The following is a 21,456-nucleotide window of genomic DNA, read 5'->3' on the forward strand; positions in this document are numbered from 1 at the left end:
AGCAATCCCACTACTGTGTATATACCAAGAGGAATATAAATCATTCTACCATAAAGACACATGCACGTGAATGTTCACTGTGGCACTATTCACAACAACAAAGACCTGGAATGCTCATCAATGCTGCATGTTCTCACTCATAAGTGGGAACTAAATGATGAGAACTCATGAACACAAAAAAGGAAACAACAGACACTGGGATCTATTGAGGGTGGAGGGTGAGAGGAAGGAGAGGAGCAGCAAAGATAACTGTTGGGTACTGGGCTTAATACCTGGGTGATGAAATAATCTGTATGACAAACCCCTGTGACACAAGTTTACCAAGTAACAGACCTTCACAAGTATCCCCGAACCTAAACTAAAAATTTTTAAGAAAATAGATATTTTGGCCAGGCGTGGTGGCTCATGCCTGTAATCCCAGCACTTTGGGAGGCTGAGGCGGGTGGATCACAAGGTTAGGAAATTGAGACCATCCTGGCTAACACAGTGAAACCCCGTCTCTACTAAAAATACGAAAAAAAAAAAAATTAGCCAGGCGTGGTGGCATGCACCTGTAGTCCCAGTTACTCAGGAGGCTGAGGCAGGAGAATCGCTTGAACCCGGGAGGGGGAGGTTGCAGTGAGCTGAGATCACGCCGCTGCACTCCAGCCTGGGCGACAGAGTGAGACTCTGTCTCAAAAAAAATAAACAAATAAAAGATATTTTGTCGAAAAAAGATTTTTGGATTGACTTTTATCTCATTTTCCATGCCACAGAAACTACACCTCTTTGTCAGTTGCTTTATTATTCTTGTAATGAACTCTTATTGTATTTTTCCCTTTTGAAAATGATCAGCAATAAGTTAACCATAGCTGTTGTAAGTCTTTTATCAGCTACAGGTAGACAGCTTTTTATGTTTTACACCAATGCTTCCCTGAAAGCACTTGCAATCAGCTACAAGCTAGAGGGCTTCATCTTCAACAAAGCACTTTTTCAGAGTCCCGTGGAAAAGAACTATGCCAGGTACTTTTGTGTACAAGCTTATGATGAGATGGTTTAAACAACTTTGAGACCACACTAGTGAACTGAGGCAGGATTTTGAGAACTCTAGTTGAGAAGCAAGTGTGTTAATAAGATAGTGCTAACCCAAGGTGGAGTGGAAAAAGAACTAATTACATAGACCTGAATGATAGAAGGGATGATTTGGGTTTTGTTTGGAATATTGCTAAAGCTTTAATATTCTGTTTTCTGGATATATAAGAAACTCACTTCCTATTTCTCTTTTCTCTTACACTATCTATAATTCATAACTATCTAGTAGACCATGCTTTTGTAAACCAAAATGAAATGTTTGTAAATGATATCTTATACCCCTGAGTTCTCCAGGATTTGGAAACTCTCATTGAGTATTCTTATTTTCATAGCAATATAAATATCTGCATTGGTTCAATAAAAATCTGTCTGCCCTTCTTACCAGATCATGATTAGAAACATTGGTATGTAACCAAGGCCTTACCTGGAATGCCATATTTGTGAATGATGCTCACTGAATCAGATATGATCAGACACTTTTAAGGAACTAAGGCTGACTTTATGGAGCCAATGCATACAAAGCCCTCTTGGGAAAACTAGCCTGGTACCTGACTTACAGGGTTCTCAGCCTTACAACTGAGTAAGGAAGGTTACTTCCTGGCAAGTCTTAGAAGCTTAGGATATTTTGTCGACCTCAAGAAGAGAACAGTTCTCCCACATTTATAGATGCAGCAAGTAAAATCTTCTTAGCTTGATAGGCTTTTAAAATTTCAAATTGAGATTCCTTATGAAAACTTCGAGCAAAGCAAGCTTAAGGTCTATTTGGTAAATTACCATTCTTACTGTGCCTACGTAAATAATCAAGCTAAATCTAATGAGACTTAATTTTTACTTTTTAATATTCTTATTGAGGCAAAACTTACATAACATAAAATTAATCATTTTAAAGTGTACAATTTAGTGGCATTTAGTACCTTTACAATACTGTGTAACCTTCACCTCAACCTAGTTCTAAAACATTTCCATTACCTCAAAAGAAAACCCATGCTCATTAAACATTCACTTCTTACACTCTCATCCGCCTTCCAGCCTCTGACAACCACTAATCTGTGTTGGGTCTCTATGGATTTACCTATTTTGGATATTTTATATGTGTAATCACACAATATGTGATCTTTTATGTCTGGCTTCTTTCACGTAATGTGTTTGAGGTTCATCCATGTTGTAGCATGTGCCAGTACTCTGTTCTTTTTTTAGAGCTGAATAATATTCCATCACACACACACACACACACGCACACACACACGCACACACACACACACTCACACACCCCACATTGTGTTTATCCATTCATCTGTTGACGAATGGGTAATATTTGTGTTGTTTTCATTGTATGGCTATTGTGAATAGTGCTGCTATAAACATTTGTGCATAAGTATTCATTTGACTACTTGTTTGCAATTCTTTTGAATATTTATACTTAGAAGTGGAATTTTTAGGTCATATAGTAATTCTATGTTTAACTTTTGAGGAACGACCAAACTGTTTTCCACGGTAGTTGCACCATTTTACTTTCTCGCCAGCGGTGTATAAGGGCTTCAATTTCTCCACGTCCTCACCAGCACTTGTTATTTTCCAGTTATTTTTGTTGTTAAATTCTAGCCATCCTAGTATGTGTGAAGTGGTATCTACTTGTGGATCTGGTTTGCATTTTCCTGATGACTAATGATGTCAAGCATTGTTTTATGAGCTTGTTGTCCATTTGTAGACCTCCTTTGGAGATATGTCTATTCAAGTCCTTTGCCCATTTTTAAATTTTTAATCTTTTAAAATTTTAAAAAATTTAAAATTTTTTAAATTTTTTTTTTGCTGTTGAGTTATAAGAGTTCTTTTTATATTATGGATGTCACACACTTATTGGATATATGATTTGCACATATTTTCTCCCATTCTGCAGGTTGTTGTTTCACTTTGTTGATAAATATCCTTTGAAGCCCCAAAGCTTTACATTTTGATGAACTCCAGTTTAACTATTTTTCTTTTGTTTTTTGAGACCAGCCTTATTTTGCGTTCAAGAATAATCTTTCTTGAGATTATCTTTAGTCAAAAGGAAGTGACTATAGAGAGAAATTTTGTGTTTCAGCAGAAAACTCTGCCTCATCTATGGCACACCATTCTAGGTTATCAGAGTCTAGTCCTATTCACTGTCTTTGAGGTATTTTGTACCTACTTATAAGCTACAGGTTACTGATGGACAGGCAAACTTTATCTTGTCTGGTGGAGATATAATTGACTTCCTTAGGGCTAGGCACAGTGGCTCATGCTGTAATTCCAGCACTTTGGGAGGCTGGGGTGGGAGGATTGCTTGAGGCTGGGAATTCAAGACCTCATCTTCACAAAAAGTTTTAAAAATTAGCTGGGCATGCACCTTTAGTCCTAGCTACTCAGGAGGCTGAGGCAGGAGGATTGCTTCAGCCTGGGAGTCTGAGGCTGCAGTGGGCTATGATTGTGCCACTGCACTCTAGCCTGGGTGAAGAGACTCTGTTTCAAAAAGAAAAAAATTAGATAATTGACTTCCTTTTCTTCTGTGGAAAAACCAGTTTTGGCACCTACTTGTAAATCAAACTGGATCTTGTTAACTTGTCCAAATTGTCAATCTTTACCAAATTTTCAGTTCTTCTAGGTTACTTCAATATCTGGCTAATATCCTCCAAACTAACTTTTCCAAGTTTTCTCCCTCCCACCTGACTCAGAGTCACTGAGAACTAAAACCCGACTGCCCAAATCCCTATTGGGACTCTAGGTTGTCTTGAAGCTTGCCCTCTTTTCCAGGATCTGAGGCAGCCCTGCAAGCTAAACTCCAGTGGCTCAATATAAACCTAGACGAACACAGAACTGCAGCCGACCATGCATGACTAGAATTCTCCTTGAACAAGCTGCTGCCTAGACTATGACAGAAGTTGTAAGAAATGCTCAAGTCATGCATACCTTTTACATGAAAGATGACTGTCTTAGTCCATTTAGTGTTGCTATAACAGAATACCTGAGGCTGGATAACTTATAAAGAAAAGAGGTTTATTTGGCTTATAATTCTGGTGGCTGGAAAGTTCAAAACTGGGCAGCTGCATCTGGTAAGGGCCTCCCTCATACTGCTTCCATTCATGGCAGAAAGCAGAAGGAGAGCAGGTGTGTGCAAAGAGACCACATGGTGAGAGAGAAAGCAAGAGAGAGAAACTGAGGATATTAGACTTCTTTAAAACAACTCAGTCATGTGGGAACAAATCCATTCCCATGAGAGAATAAAAACTCACTTCTGCAGGAGGGCATTAATTTATTCATGAGATATCTGCCTCCATGACCCAAATACCTCCCATTAGGCCCCACCTCTTAACATTGGGGATTAAATTCAACATGAGTTTTGGCAGGCGGAAACCACATATAAACCATAGCAGTAACCAAGACTGTGGACAAACAACATTGCCAAGAGTACCCATACTCTAGCTCCATGAGTGGTGCTGCAAAATGGAAAAGTTCTCTTCCACTGATGCGTTGGAATCCACTGGACTGGTTACTTTCAGGGTTCAATTCTTGGCTCTTTACTATAACATAATCTTTTATATTAACTTTTTTTTTGAGATAGGGTCTCATTCTGTCACCCAGGTTGGAATGCAGCAGCATGATCTCAGTTCACCGCAACCTCCACCAGGCTCAAGTGATCCTCCCACCTCAGCCTCCCAAGTAGCTAGGACTACAGGTGCATGCCACCACACCCAGATAATTTTTTGTATTTTTTGTAGAGACGGGGTTTTGCCATGTTGCCCAGGCTGGCCTCGAACTCCCGAGTTCAAGCAATCCACCCACCTCGGCCTCCCAAACTGCTGAGATTATAGGCATGAGCCACCACACCTGGCCAACATTTCTTTTTTCATTATTGCCATCCCTCTTTTAATATGCCTAGTTTCCAGGACCCTAAAACAACTGACCTTTGCCACTGTCTCTCAACAGATGGTTCAAGTGGCTTTACAGAAACAATACCAACAAGAGTCCTTGAGAGACTATTTCTTAGACTTCAGCTTCACCTCACTTAGGAGCTTTATGTTCTCCTCTGAGTGGCTCAATTATAAATGATATTTGTTTTAAACAAAAGAGAGAAATGACAGTATTTAAGTTTATCTGAGCCCTGTGTACCCTAGAAAGCAGTAATGGTTAAAAAATCCCCCCCAACCTTTTGTTTTCCAGGAAAAGGTTAACCACAAGTGACCATCCTACACTGACACATTAATCCAAGGGAAGACCCATTTCCATCCTTCCTCACAACTCCCAAAAGACTTACAGATGACTCCCTTGTTTACCTGTCTCTATAAAATGCCAGGCTTCCTTCATTTTCTTTGAGCTGGTCCTCATTAATAAATATTCCCCCTATTGCAATACCTGAATAAAATCATTTCCTTAATTGTCTGGTACATTTTGTCTTTCACATCATCAACACAGACATGTTCATGGAAGAGACCAGGTTCTGCAAACATATTTCTGAAAGCACATTTCTGAAACGTGTCTGCAGCGTTGTGGTTTGGCAGTTGTTTTGTTTTTGTTTTTCCAGATATATCTTGCTTCTTAAATACCCTGGTGAATTATAAACCACAAAATCAATCTTTAAGAAAAAGTGCAGGGCTCAGTCAACTGTATTTACTTATGTGCATTTGCCATTTTAGGTCCATTAAAGGTCAGGGGCTTTGATCACAACATCAAGAAATTTATGTAAAACAGCAGGTGGCTACCTTACCCAGGCAGAGCCAGACACCTGCTCTGTTCAACAGTTTGTTACTGGCAAAGATTTTGCAACAATCTTTTATGCCAGTACTGGTATCAGAAGTTAGCATTATAGATTTCCAATAATGTTTTCTTATTTGGACCTAAGACTTGCTCAGACATCTATTTTCTCTTTACATATTAGCATACCTCTTACAATTTTTTACTTTCATTGGCAGTAAGGTTTGGCTTTCCTCTGTTGTTGGCATATAATAAAAATAATAGCTGACATCTATTAAGTGATTACCCTGTGCCAGGAACTGTACTAGGTGCTTTCAATATTGTTAACTCAATAAATTTTCACAACAACCCTGTGAAGTAGGTACTACTACTATGCCCATTGAACAAATGAGAAAACTAAAGCACAGGGAAATTAAGTAACTTGTCCAAGGAAACATAGGTAGAAAGTATCTGAACTTGAATTTGAATTTTTAAAACCACTTTATTAAGGTATGCTATGGCTTAAATGTTTGTCCCCTCCAAAACTCGTGTTGAAACTTAAACACCAATGTAACAGTATGAAGAGGTGAAGCCTTTTTGGAGCTGATTGAGTCATGAGGGATCTACCCTCAAGAATAATCTCTTTATGGATTAATGGTTTATTGAGGCAGTGGGTTAGTTACCACAAGAGTAGGTCTGTTATAAAGGCCAATTTGGCCATCTCTTCTAAGCCCCTTGCCATGTGATGCCCTGCATTCCTTGGGACTCTGCAGAGTCCTCACGAGAAAAAAGGCCTTCACCAAATGTGGCTCCTCAACTTTGAACTTCTCAGCCTCCAAAATGTAAGAAATAAATTTATTTTCTTTATAAATTACTCAGTCTCAGGTATTCAGTTAAAGCAATAGAAAACAAAGAAACATATGATTGACATACCAAAAGCTGTACATACTTAATGTTTACAACCTGATGAATTTGGAGTTAAGTATACACCCATGAAACCATCACCACAATCTATGCCACAAAACTATCCCTTACCTCCGAAAGTTTTTCCTGCCCTATTTATTTATTTATTTATTGTAATAAGAACAGTTAACATAAGATCTACCCTCTTATCAATTTTTTTTTTTTTTTTGAGACAGAGTCTTGCCTGTTGCCCAGGCTGGAGTGCAGTGGTACAATCTCAGCTCACCGCAACCTCCACCTCTCCACCTCCCAGGTTCAAATGATTCTCCTGCCTCAGCCTCCTGAGTAGCTGGGGTTACAGGTGAGCACCATCACATCTGGCTAATTTTTGTATTTTTAGTAGAGATGGGGTTTCACCATGTTGGCCAAATTGGTCTTGAACTCCTGATCTCAAGTGATCCGCCAGCCTCGGCCTCCCAAAGTGCTGGGATTACAGGCGTTAGTCACCCCGCCCGGCCTCTCTTAGCAAATTTTTAAGTATACAATGCAGTATTGTTAACTATAGGTGCTATGCTGTACAGTAGATATCTAAGTGTTCACTGATGGACGAGTGAATAAAGAAAATATGATATACACATAAAGTGGATTATTATTCCGCCTTTAAAAAGAAGGAAATCATGTGACAACAGGGACGAACCTGGAGGATATTAGGCTAAGTGAAATAAGCCAGACAAGAAGGACAAATGCATGATACTACTTACATGAGGAATCTAAAATAGTCAGACTCATAGAAGCGAAGAGTGGAATGGTAGTTGCCGGGGCAGAGGAGAGGGGGAAATGGGGAGGTATTTGAATTTGAATTTAGGCAGTCTGGTTCCTCAGCCCATAAGCTTAATCACTATGCTAAAAAGTTTTGGTATCTTTCTATCTGCACCTATTGCTTTTTTTTCCTTGTAATTTCTTCTATTTCTCCTTCATGTCTACTCCCATTTCACCATTTTAATACTGTAATGTTGTTGAAATTAGTCAATTTTCACAGTTTTCCCTTACCTGTTTACTTGTCTATCCCCATTTACCATTTTACCACTTTTTCAGTTTGCCTCTGTCTCCTTTGCCATTTCCTGAATGTTTGGAATTAAAAGTGTTTTGGTTACTAAGATGACCAACCACAGTTCCTTTTAGTAGCAATTTTTGTGTCCAGATTTCTACTATAATAGCCCACTAAACTTTAATCATTTCAGCTTTTGGGTTATTTGCATTTGGGGTAAATGGGTATTAAAAATCCTCCCAAAGGCAAGTAAATGACCCAGCGTCAAACTGGAATAATTGATTTTGCAGTGGTCCTTTCTTCTATAAACTCAATTTAGCTATTGACCTAGCACCTTTGGATTTAGAATTTATATAGGAACACGTGTGAAAAATGATTAGGTCAAGAAGGCCCTACATGTTAATAGAAACAAATCCATTAACTGTGTGACAAAACTACCAAAAATGTTACCTAGGAAATAAATACAACAGTAGTATGATTCTACACAGTTCTCACTCTCTCTACACCATTTGGCACGATAAACAGTCACTACTGAAGACAAACGAAGGTTTGTGGAAGTACAAACAAGGTAATACTTGCCTGAAAACGTATCAAGAACGTTGACTATGAGTCCATTATGGTGAAAAGTGCTGGAAGGCCAGTTTTTGGACCCATAGGCCATCTTTCCCTTTCAATAATTATACCATTTAAGGTACATGGATGGAAAAAAGTATAAAGCAGTTCTGTTCACCACCAAGAATCTTAGATAGTTCATAAAACCTAACATTTGCATTACAGAAAAATCCAAGTGGTGAGTGGGTCCGTGAAAATTGCTGTAAGATTAATTCAGCTAGGGAATAAATTGAGTAGATAGGTCATGATGAACTAAATTCACTGCTTGTTTCCTTTGGACATGCAAGGTCACATTTTTCTGGCTGTAAGCTTCTTTAGCACACTTTTTTTCAGATTACTTAGGTACAATTTTCCTGCCCTAAAATATGTTTTTATTCAGTAAAATGTAGGTTAGCAAATCAAAATCTTCACTTGGCTATGAATTTTTCTTTTATGTACTCTGTTTTTAGGGAAAGAAGCAAATAAGAAGAAACCAAAACCAAACAGGTTTCCAAAAGCAGTTTCCCAGGGAATATCTCAGGTTCAGCCCAGATTTAGTCACTATCCTCTACCTCCAATGATCTTATTCAATAGAAGTCAGAGTACAGAAACACTGTGTAACTTTTAGTGATAGCAAGATTCAATCAGGTTCAGTCCACTGTGCTTACTAAGGCAAAAATATATAGGTACATTTTAAAAAGAGGTTAAAGAACATGGATAGAACAAAAAAACGTCTGTCTAATATAACTGTCCACTAAGCCAGAAAATTCAATTAACCAGAAACCCCATTTTCTGAGAATTCTAGTTAGTTGAAAATATCACTTTTGATTTTCACCTCTCATTTAATGAACTTAAAAACCTTAATGGTTTAGACATCAGTACTGGGTAGACGAATTAAATGTACTCTCTTCCTCCACAAGAAAAAGAACACTTTAGGTATAATTGATGGAAATTGTGCCGGCTCAACCTTTCTAGTTAAACAGAAAAAACACAAAAGCACCGGCAAAGCAGCTGTCTCAGGCTTAATACATATGTATTCGTATTTCTGCACCTGGTCCTGGCACACAAGATGAGTGTCTCAAGAGCCAAAGACTTTATGTGCTTGCATCCCCAAACTATGTAATAGACCCCATTAAATTGGCTGGAGTTTATATTAGGTGTGGATAGGAGAAAATGCCATTGTGTTCAGTGGACTGATCACAATCTCTGTCAAGTCAGGAGAGAGAGAAGAGTGTTTGCTTTAAAATGCAGGGAAAGCTTTCAGATTTTCTGGCTTTGGTTGATGAAAATCTAGAGTAATTTTTGACACACAACAAAAACACATGGATGCTCTTCAAATATCCTTTTGGCCCCTCTATAACATTTGACCACATATTACTGAAATGGTTCAAAACTTGGATTTCAAACATCTAGGGTCTTGTCATGTTATAGCTACATTAATCACAACACTAAGTAGACAGATATAAAATTTTAAGCATTCTTTCTAGACTTTTTCTGTAAACAAGTAGCTAAATTCTGAAAGATTGTTCATAATAATAATATGCACATATTCTACTCAATATCTTTCATCTGTAGGCTGCGACTTCTTAGCAAAATGGTGATTATACTTTATAGAAAGGGAAATTCTACGAATTTACCTCTTGTATTTACAGAGGAGTGTCATGCTAAAGGCAGGAAGTAAAGGGGCCTTGCCTGGTACTCATAGGCCTGGTCAAACAAAGCATGGAATATTTTTGGCCACTCCTAGATAATGAACCTTGAAATATAACATTGCCACTAGTCCCAAATAATACTGTGGCCTTCCTGTGATGCTTCAGTCTCAGGTGGTCTGCCTGAGAGGGGACACTGTATGCAATTAACCTTCTGATAGGTGCTGAGGACTCATTCAGTGCTCTCCCTTTGTGCTAGGGGTTGTGGTCAACACAAGATGTTCTGGATCCTGCCCTTGAGTTCACAACTGAGTTGAATCAAGCTATAAGACTAATACACATTTTTAAAAATGCATAAAATGTGCACAAGTATGAGTTCAATTATATCGTGCAGCCTATGCTTGTCTCCACCTTCAACCATCTAGTCCAAACCTCGAAGCTGTCTTCTAAGAGGCTCAGAGGACTTATGATCTCATGTAGTCTCATTAGCTCTATGTGAAGTAGGGGAAGAAAAGGCTATTCCTCTTTTACAATTGAGAAACAAATAGGAAATCTACCCCAGGGCACTTAAGGAGTTGGCCAAACATTGCAGAGCCTCTGGCAGTCCCGTACTCCTCCTGCTGTCTGTCCCCTCCTGGGTCGCACACTTTACGCTGCTAATTAGACCTTCCTAAAGCACAACCCTGACAATATCACTACCCTGCTTGAAAGCCTCTCAGTAGGTCCCCATGCCCACAGGAAGAAAGATCCTTTCTTTTGCGTAGTATGCAAGGCCCTTCATAATTTTGTCCCTGCCTACTTCTCAGGCCTCTTATCTCACTATTGCCCTCAAGTACTCAAAGCTTAACCACACCAAACTTTTCTCTCACTTTCTAAACATAAAATGTTCTTCCAGCCTCTGGGCCTTTGTACATGCATAGTTTTGGACTTGTAGAATGACTTCCATCTCCTCTGATGAACTCCTACTCATCCTTTAAGATACAGCTGTGAAGACATCTCTGAAGTTCCAGCTTCCTTTCCCAGGCAAAGAAAGTTGATCCCTCTTTTTGTGCTCCAGCAGTTTATTCAAACCTCTACCATAGTACTTCTCAAACTAGCTTGCAATGATTACTTCTTGTACTTGTCTTCTCCACTAGACTACATACTCTTGGAGAGCAAAGACTGTATATTATTCACCTTTGGTACCTAGCACAGTGCTTAGCACATGCTATGCTTTAAACTTTTTCTAATTAATTTTTTTTTTTTTTTGAGACTGAGTCTCTCTCTGTCATCCAGGCTGGAGTGCAGTGGCATGATCTCAGCTCACTGCAACCTCTGCCTCCTGGGTTCAAGTGATTCTTCTGCCTCAGCCACCTGAGTAGCTGGAACCACAGGTGTGTACCACCACACCTAATTTTTTTGTATTTTTAGCAGAGCCAGGGTTCTGCCATGTTGGCCAGGCTGGTCTCAAACTCCTGATTTTAGGTGATCTGCCTGCCTCAGCCTCCCAAAATGCTGGGATTATAGACATGAGCCACTGCGCCTGGCCAAGTTTTTTTTTAATTTTAAAGATTTTATAGGAATTGTAAAATGCCTAGAGAATGAAGAAGAATATTTGTATTATTTATCTTGAATAAAAGAGAAAAATAACCTCCAGATTATACATTTACAAATTAAAATGTAATAAACTAGAGAAACATTGGAACAGATTATTTTAAAAATGTACTGGTCAGTACCAAAATCAGGAAGCTTTAAGGGCCTGTGACCCATTGTTCAACTGTCCCCAGTCATAAACAAAAAGAGAAACAAAGCATGGATTTATGTAGAGGCTGATCCTGGGTCGAGAGTCACACCATTAACCATTTTCTTTTAAGTGATAGATGAGAAACTGTTCATTAAATAGGTCCAAAAATAAAGTTAGATGTGGTAGTATTGTTTGGTAAACACACTTAAAATTGAAATGACTTGAATCAGTTGGCAAAGTGGGTGGCTATCACCAGCATGAAATTTAATACTGAAACTCAGAAGGTAATTCACTGATGTGAAACAGATCAGGAGGGTGGAAGATATGATGTAAGGTCATATTTGAAGTGGTTCTGAGTACTGCAGGATAGCAATATAGGCTGCACAGATCATCTAGCATCAAGATGAATCTATGAAATAGTTTCTTTAACTTACGGATGCTGCCTGAAACTGGTGGACAGGCTTTAAATGTAGAAATAACCACTTGGTGGTACATTTGTCTTTATAGTGACAGGCACATGTATAAATGGTGATTGTTGTCAGTAGTGTCATCTTTGAAAGTTGAAGACAGAGATATAAGAGATATAAAAACAGCATGAAGGAATATTAAGAGTAAATTCCTGGTCACTGTGCATGTTCAGGCACAGGTTAGATTAGTAGTTTTCAAACTTTTCTTAAGCAGCAGAAGTTTTTCTCACATAAAATTTTATGTGGAATCCCAATACATAAAACAAACAAAATCAGCTTTGCTCTGGTTAAAGTAGGGGCTGGTAAAGTGAGTAGAGAGTGGGCATTTGGAGGTCCAGAACCCTATGTATTTAGCCACCCCTTTACTTCCTATAGTTACTGTTGAGGCACCTCTAAGAAATTTCTGAGATAGGTGCTTATGGCAAAGGTTTCTATATGGACAGAGAGGTTAGAACAGATGACTTCTATTGTTTCATACTCCGAAAGTCTGTAATATGATAAGCCTCTCTTTGATACTCAGGACCAGTCCAAAAATTAGAATTTTATTCCACTTACAGAAGAGGCCAGGAGAGGTCAATCCAAATAACTTGAGGGCTTGAGAAATAATCTTTTTTTAAAAAAATTGAGGTATATTGGATAATTAAAAATGATATATATTCAGGGTATACAATATGATGATTTGAAATACATATACACTGTGAAATAACCACCACAATCAAGCTAATTAACATATCCATCACTGCAGATAGTTACCACTTTTTGTGATGAGAAGACATAAGATCTACTCTCTTGGCAGATTTCAAGTATACAATAAAGTTATTATTATAGCCACATTGTTGTACATTAGCTTTCCAGAACGTATTCATCTTGTGTATCTGAAACTGTATCCCCTGACCAACATCTCCCCATTTCCCCCTTCTCTACCCCTGGTAACCGCCATTCTTTTCTCTGTTTTTGAGTCTGACCTTTTTAGATTTCACATATAAGTGAAATCACGTGGTACTGATTTATCTCATTTAGGCTAATACCCTCCAGTTTTATTCATCTTGTCACAAATGGTAGGACTTCCTTCTTTTTCAAGGCTGAATAATATTCCATTGTGAATATATACTACATTTAAGAAATAATCTTGAGGAAAACTGGGCTTACTTAACAGCAGAGCATGGATAACAAGAAGCCCCTTCCCTTCCTTCCTCCCTCAACATGCAAATTTGTATTGAGTACTCTGTTCTACACTCTGGGAATAATGATGAACAGGACAGATAATACCTCATTCTCAAGGATCTTTCAGTGTGTGTGTGGGGGGGGCGGGGGGGAAGTTTGTGGAACAGATGATAAATAGATAAGCAAACAACCAAATAAGAAAACAGCCCTATTGTGACAAGCAATGTTGCAAAAATAACACACAGGAATGTGATAGAGCAGTGGGGTGTGTAGGGCTTAGATAGGTCAGTCCAGGGAAAACTTCTCTGAGGAGGTAGCATTTAAATAGAGACCCAAAAGGTGAAAAGAAACTCATCCATACTGAGATGGAGAAGTCTTCAGGACTTTTTGGACACTGGTCTATCACTTTTTAAAAGTGCAGAGGGACTAGCACTGCAAAAGCTCTGAGGCAGGAAAAAACTTCCCTGGTCTGAGAAGCTGAAAGGCAGCCAGTATGGCTGAAACACAGGTAATGAAGGACAGGGGTACAAGAAGCTGTCTGATGGGACATCACAGGGGCTTGTAGGCCACTGCAAGGAGTTTGGATTTTACTTTCAGTGAGATGAGAAGCCATTGGGGGGTTCTGAGCAGAGAAGGGATGAGATCTGATGTAAACTATCTTTTAGTCTATCATTAGTACCAGGCAGAATGGGCTAAACTGCAACAGGAGAAATTTATTAACAGTAAGACAGGAAATTTGCGAGACAGAATTGTTGCCAAGAAAGGTTAATGAGTTTAGTTTAATGGTATAAAGCTAATTTCTTGGTGTGACTTAACAAGTAGCCAGAAAGAGCTTCTTTAGCTTTCTTAAGGTTGTCAACTTTGACAATTTACCTGTAGTGTCACAGTCACCGGGAAAGCTGAGGCTCATATTTAAATCTTCTGATTCTTGATGTTTTTTTCACTAAGTTAATTGCATCTAATTGTTTACAACAAAGCAGTAAAAGATGGCAAAAAGTAGAAATACAGCATTCCCTTTCTTAAGGGCTTCTGAAAATTTCATCTTTCTCTGTAAGAACCTGCCTGAGTACTTACGAGTTTAGCATGTTTAGTTTCCTCTTAGCATCTGAACCTCAAATCCCAACCTTAAATCTGACCCCTTTCTGCCATTTTCTCTGCTTTCAAAGCTAGGACAGCCAAGTGCTTTTGGAAAAAAACCCACAAAACTATAACTGCAGACACACATTAAACACTTATGGTTCCCATCACAGGTGGGCCTTCGAGGATGTTCAAGCAGTTCTTCTAATTGTCTTTTTCTCATTCATTACAGTGGACATTATAAACTTACTAAGAACAAAGACTCCTTGCTTAAAATTCCGTCTCATTTAGAATAAAATCCAAAGCCCCATGGTCCACAAGGCCTTGTATGATGTGGCCTATGGCAACTTCTCTGTCCTCTTGTGCCACTGTCCAAATTACTCACTTTGCTCCAGGCACACTGGCTTTCTTGTTGTTCCTCAGAAGCATCTAATGGATAATGGCGTGCATTTGCAGTTATATGGTTTGCTTTTGAGGAACTGCCAAACTGCTTTCCAAAGTGGCTACACCATTCTACAGTCCCACCAGCAATGTATGAGGATTCTAATTTCTCCATGCCTTCATGTACATTTGTTATTATCTGACCTTTTGATTCTAGCCATCTTAGTGAAGTGGCATCTCATTGTGGTTTTAATTTGCATTTTTCTAATGACTAATGATGTTGAGCATCTTTTCAAGTGCTTATTGGCCATTTATATATTTTTTTTTTGGATAAACATCTATTCAAATCTTCTGTCTATATTTGAATTAGGTTATTTGTCTTTTCATCATTGAGTTGTAAGAATTATTTATATATTCTGGACACATCTCTGATCAGAAATATAATTTGCAAATGCTTTTTCCCATTCTATTGGTTGTATTTTCACTTTCTTGATGTTTTTCTCACTTTCTTTGAAGCCCAAAAGCTTTTAGTTTTGATGAAGGTCAATTTATCTATATTTTCTCTTTTTTTTGTACTTTCTGTGACATATCTGAGAAAGCTTTGCCTCACCCAAGGTCATGAAGACTTACTCCTATGCTTTCTTGTAAGACTTTCACAGTTTTAGCTCTTACATTTTGGCCTATGATCCATTTGGAATTCATTTTTATGTATGGCTTGAGGTAGGGATTGAAATTCATTCTTTTGCATGTAGATCCTAGTACCATTTGTTGAAAAGACTGTTCTTCCCTTATGAATTGTCTTAGTACTTTTGTTGAAAGTCAGTTGATCATAAATGTGAGGGTTTATTTCTGGACTCCCAATTCTATTCCACTGGTCTGCATGTCTATCCATATGCCAGGACCACATGGTCTTGATTACAGTGTGAGTCCTTCAAATTTGTTCTTTTTCAAGATTATTTTAGTTGTTTTGGGGTCTCTTGCATTTCCATATGAATTTTAGGATCAGCCTGTCAGTTTCTACAACAAGCCAGCTGGAATTTTGATAGAGATTGTGTTGAATCTTTAGATCAATTCGGGAGTATTGCCATCTTAACAATATTAAGTTTTCTGATCCATGAACATGAGATCTCATTATACATTTTTTACATGATTCATAGTTATAAGGAACTAATGTCAAATAATTTTAAAATGTGAGATCAAATGAATTTTTAACAGCTTGATTTAGGTATAATTTAGATACCATAAAGTTCACTCATATTAAGTATACAATTCAATGATTTTTAGTGAATTTACCGAGTTGTGCAATTCATCATCAAAATCTCGTATTAGAATATTTTCACCATTCCAATAAGATCCCTCATGTCCATTTATAGTTAATCCCTGCTATCATCCCTAGACCCAGGCAACCCCTCATCTTCTTTCTGTCTCTGTAGATTTGTCTTTCTAGACATTTCATATAAATGGAATTATATAATATGTGATGTGGTCTTTTTCTATCTGTCTTCTTTCACTTAGCATCATTTTTTTAAATTAGTATAGTTCTGGTGAACAGTTTCAGATTTACAGAAAAATTGAGCAGATAGAGCAGAATTCCCACATATCTTCTTCCCTGCACACAGCTTTCCCTATTATTAACATTTTGTATTAGTGTGATATGTTTGTTTCAATATTGACCCATAATTATTCATTAAAGTCCATAGTTTATAACAGGGTTCACTCTTAGTGTTACATAGTTCTATGACTTTGGACAAATACATGATGCCATATATCTACCATTACAGAATCATATAGAATAGTTTCACTGCTCTAGAAATCCCCTGTGCTTTAGCTATTCATCCCTCCTCTCTTCCCTTCCTCTCCCCACCAAGCCCTTGACAACCATTAATTTCTTTTACTGTCTCTATAGTTTTGCCTTTTCCAGAATATCAAATAGTTGGAATCATACAGATTGGCTTCTTTCACTCAACAATATACATTTAAGTTTCCTCCATGTCTTTCATGGCTTAATAGCTCATTTTAAAAATTGCTGAATAATAGTGCATTGTATGAATGTAACACAGCTTAGTTATCCATTCATCTACTGATGGACATTTTGCTTGCTTCCAGATTTTGACAATTATGAATAAAGCTGCTATAAACATTTGTGTATAGGTTTTCATGTGGACATACATTTTCAAGTCAATTGTGTAAATAACCTAGGAGCACATTTGCTGAGCATAATGTTTTTGAGGTTCATTCATGTTGCATTCCTTTTTAATTCCCGAATAGTATTCCTTGTATGGATATCTCACATTTTGTTTATACGTCCACTAGTTGATGGTCATTTGGGTTGTTCCACTTTTTGGCTATAATGAATAGAGCTGCTATGAACATTTATGTGCAAGTCTTTGTGCAGAGGTATGTTTTCATTGGGTAGACACCTAGGAGTGGAACTGCTGGGATATATGATAAATTTATGTTTAACTTCTTAAGAAACTGTCAGATTGTTTTCCAAAGTAGCCGTACCATTCTACATTCACACCAGCAATGTATGAGGGTTCCTATTTCTCAACATCCTTGCCAATACTTATTGTCTATCTTTTTGATTACAGCTATTCTAGTGGATGAGTAATGGTATCTCATGGTAGTTTTCATTTGTGATTTCCTACTGATTAATGATACTGAGCATCTTCTCATTTGCCTATTAGGCCATTTATAAATTTTCTTTTTTTGAGATAGGGTCTCACTTTGTCACCCAGGCTGTAGTGTAGTGGCACGAACATGGCTTACTGCAGCCTCAACCTCCTGGGCTTAAGTGATCCTCTTGCCTCAGCCCCTCAAGTAGCTGGGACTACAGGAATGTGCCACCACACCCAGCTAAGTTTTGTATTTTTTGTAGAGATGGGGTTTCACCACGTTGCCCAAGCTGGTCTTGAACTCCTGAGCTCAAGTAATCCATCTGCCTCAGCCTCCCAAAGTGCTGGAATATACAGGCCAGGCTTCAGTGAGCAGCTGCACCTGGCCCATATATTTTCTTTGATGAAGTATTTATTAAAATATTTTGCCCATTTTTAAATTGGGTTGTCTGTCTGTTATTCAATTGTAACAGTATATTCTGGATACAAGACCTTTATCATATATGAAATTTGCAAACATTTTTTCCTAGTCTGTAGCTTGTCTTTTAATTTTCAAAGATTGTCTTTTGAAGGGCAAGTTTTAAATTTTGATGAAGTTCAATTTATCAAATGTTTGTTTTATGGACCATGCTTTTATTGTTATATCTATGAAATCTTTGCCTAACCAGCATCTCAAAAATCTCCTATGTTTGTTTTTCTAAAAGTTTTTTTAGTTTTAGCTCTTACATTTAGGTCTCTTTTCCATTTTGAGTTAATTTTTGTTTATGGTATTGAGGTAATGGTCTAATTTCATCATTTTGCATCTGCATATCCAATTGTCCCAGCATCATTTGCTGAAACTCATCATACGTTTCATAGGCTTTAAAAGAACTGTTTTTACCAACTTTTTATTTTGAAAAATTTCAAACTTATAGAAGAGTTGAAAGAATAGTATGACAAGCAATCATATACCTTTTTGCCTAGATTCACCAATTGTCATAATTTTCCACATTTCTGTCTCTCTCTCACACACAAACACACACACTTTTTGCTGAGCCATTTGAAAGTAAGCTACAAATATGATGACATTTCACTCCTAAACACTTCATCATGCATCTCCTAAGAAAAAGACTTCTACATTATCATGCCTAAGAAAATCAACATCAATTCAAGAATATCATCTAATATAGTCTGTAAATTTCCCAAATCATTCCAAAAATGTCTTTAATAATTGTTTAAGATTTCTCTCCAATTCAGAATCCATTCAAGGTTGACACATTGTATTTGAGTTCATTGTTTTCTAAAATCCAGAACAATTCCTCTACCTTCTTTTGTTTTTCATGATAATGGCTTTCTGAAGAGTCCAGGCTAGTTGACTTGTTGGATATCCCACACTCTAGGTTCATCTAATTGTTTCTTCATAAACATTTCTGGCAAGAATATTTCATAAATGACGCTTTGTACTTCATCTTAGATCACATCAGAAAGCACGATGTCAGCTTGTCCTGCTATTGACAATGCTGAGTTTAATAACTTGTTTAACCTGGTGACTGCCAGATTTTCCTATTGTAAATGTGCATTTTCCTCTTTGTAATTAGCAAGGAATCTGTGGGGTGATAATTTGAAACTGTGTGAATATCCTGTTCTCAAGGACCTTTCTGCTCAAAGGTTTTAGCATCCATCTGATGATCTTTGCCAAAATCAATTATTGTACTGGGGGGCTGCAAAACAGTGATTTTTTTTTTAGTCTACCTTCTACATTTATTAGCTGCTGTTCTGCTCTAAAGTAGGTCTTTCTCCCTTTTTTCCCCTCTCTCTCGCTGTCTTTAGAGTATCACTATAGACTATGCTATAATCCATTTCCTTCAATCTTTTCATAATTTCTTTAAAAATTATATATTTCTTAGGTTGGTCTACAGAAAAGGCAAGCAATGCATGCCAGTGGCAATGAGCATACCCAGTACCTAGATTTTGGTACTGAAATGCCATTCCCTACTAAAAGGAACCAGGATTTCTGAGAGAAACGGCTGATTCCAGGGCTGGAGCAGGGATAGTTCAGAAAACCAGGGAAACCTTGTTCACCAGAAATTAAAGGTGCTGAAAAACTGATGGGGTCATGTCACAAACACATACGAGCCAGCTCAAAGGCCAAATTTGGGATAATTTGAGCACTAAAAACAAGTGCTTTTAAAATTACCCATTTTTACTATAATTCTCCTTTTCTTTCTATCTGTCTCTGTCTCTCTCTCCCCTGCCTTTATTTCCTTATTGTTCACTTGCTCCTCAGCCTGTTCTTTTTACACCACTGTAAATATGGCAGTAATCTTTGATTGCCAAATCCAACAGACCCATTCTCGGTCCTCACATACTCAACTTCATTGTTGCTAATAACCACTTGCGCTCTCATGCTTGGCTAGCTTCTCTTCTCATCCAATCAGAGACAAATAATCCATACCCAGGTTCATGGCTTGCCACAGCCTTCCCAGAACAAGCAGAAAAAGAACTTAAAATTATAGAAGAGGGAGACTCAGGTTCGAGAAGGATTGAGGCATTTGTGCTAGTGGCCACATTTTATCCGTCTCGATATTTTCAGGGCTTACCCAGTGGGTGAAACCCAACAGGCACACACAAATGTGGCTCACTCTCTGACACCTGGGGTAAGCCACTAAACCTCTCTGAACCTCAGGTTCCCCATATATACAGTGGTAATGATAATAACACCAACACGAAGGAAGGGTTGTTTCAAGAACTTTTACATGCATGCATACTTTGAACTCTAAAGATTATTCAAAAGTAAGAAATGAAAAAGTTTGTAACATTATCTCTGTTTGGTATTTCTTTCTACTCCTTCAAATTAAACTTTCCTTGATTCTACATCTCCCTCAAGCAATTGCCAATGTCTTTCCTTCTGTTGACTACAAAATGCCTTGCTTTCTCCACTTCCTTATTTCCCATTTATTCTGCAACTGTCTGTTCCACTGAAATGCCTTTTACCAGGCACATCAGTGATAGGTAATTTTTAATCTTCATCTTACTTGATTAGCATTTGACACTGGTAAACATACACCATATTATTGAGTTTTAAACAGAGTCGTTGCCAGTGGTATGCCAGAGCCAGCTGGTAAGAGCCGATTGCTGCATATTAAAAATTTTGCAAGCCTTGGGGAGTATTTATATTACTAAAATTGACAACTGCTATAAATTGAGGCTTTATTTTTTCAGAGCTGGTTTACCAACATAGTACTTGTTACTGTTTTTATCAAGTAATATGTGCTCAGTAAAAAATATTCAACCTTTGACAAAAAATGTAATGATCTGAAATCTCACTATCCAGAAAACAAACAAACAAAAAACACTATTTGCTAGGAAGCAAAGTTTTACTTAATGGAGACAATGCTACCCTGCTGTTTTATAACCTTTTTACAATTTGTCATGGACACTTTCCACGTCAATAAGTGTAGAGCTGTGTCATCATTTTAAACGGCTGTACAGTATTCCATTGTGTCTGTCTGCCATGATAATTCTTCTATTGTTGAATATTTTAGGTTGCTTTTGCTATCATAATGCTAGGACCAATGTCATTATGTGTATTTAAAAAATACATTTGTATAATTTTCTATCTCTTTGGGGTAAATTCCCAGAAGTAAAATTGCTGTCTCACAGAATCAGCTTATTTTTCATTTTGATACATATTGCTAAACTGTCCTCTGGAAAGTACAAAAACATTTACATTCCCACCAATAAATATAAAACAGTACCTGTTTTCCCACAGCCATGGTAACATTGTGTCAGTCTTTTAAACTTTTGCTAATCTCATAGGCAAACACTAAAAACACATGATTTTGTTTTCACATCTTTGACTGTTAGTGAAACTGAACATCTTATATTTATTATCCATTTGTATGTCTTTTGATAACTGCCTTTTCATGTCCTTTGCCCATTTTTCCAGTGTAGAAGACCTTTGCCTCTCACCCGTTTCTTAAAACACTTTCCTCTGATTCCTATACACTACTTCTTTATGGTTCCCTTCCTACAATGTTGCCAGTTCCTTCTCAGTTTCCTTCTCTGGTTTCCAATCCTCTGTTTGCCCCCTAAACGT

General features: G+C 37.7%; 1 protein-coding gene across 5 annotated transcripts in view; it reads right to left on the reverse strand.

The window, feature by feature from the left end:
- HDAC8 (histone deacetylase 8) overlaps nt 1-21,456 on the reverse strand; it is a 241,477-nt gene that overhangs the window by 170,397 nt on the left and 49,624 nt on the right. The gene's annotated exons all lie outside the window — the stretch shown is intronic.

The sequence above is a fragment of the Gorilla gorilla genome, chromosome X, assembly GCF_029281585.2.
Source record: "Gorilla gorilla gorilla isolate KB3781 chromosome X, NHGRI_mGorGor1-v2.1_pri, whole genome shotgun sequence".
Taxonomy (NCBI): domain Eukaryota; kingdom Metazoa; phylum Chordata; class Mammalia; order Primates; family Hominidae; genus Gorilla; species Gorilla gorilla.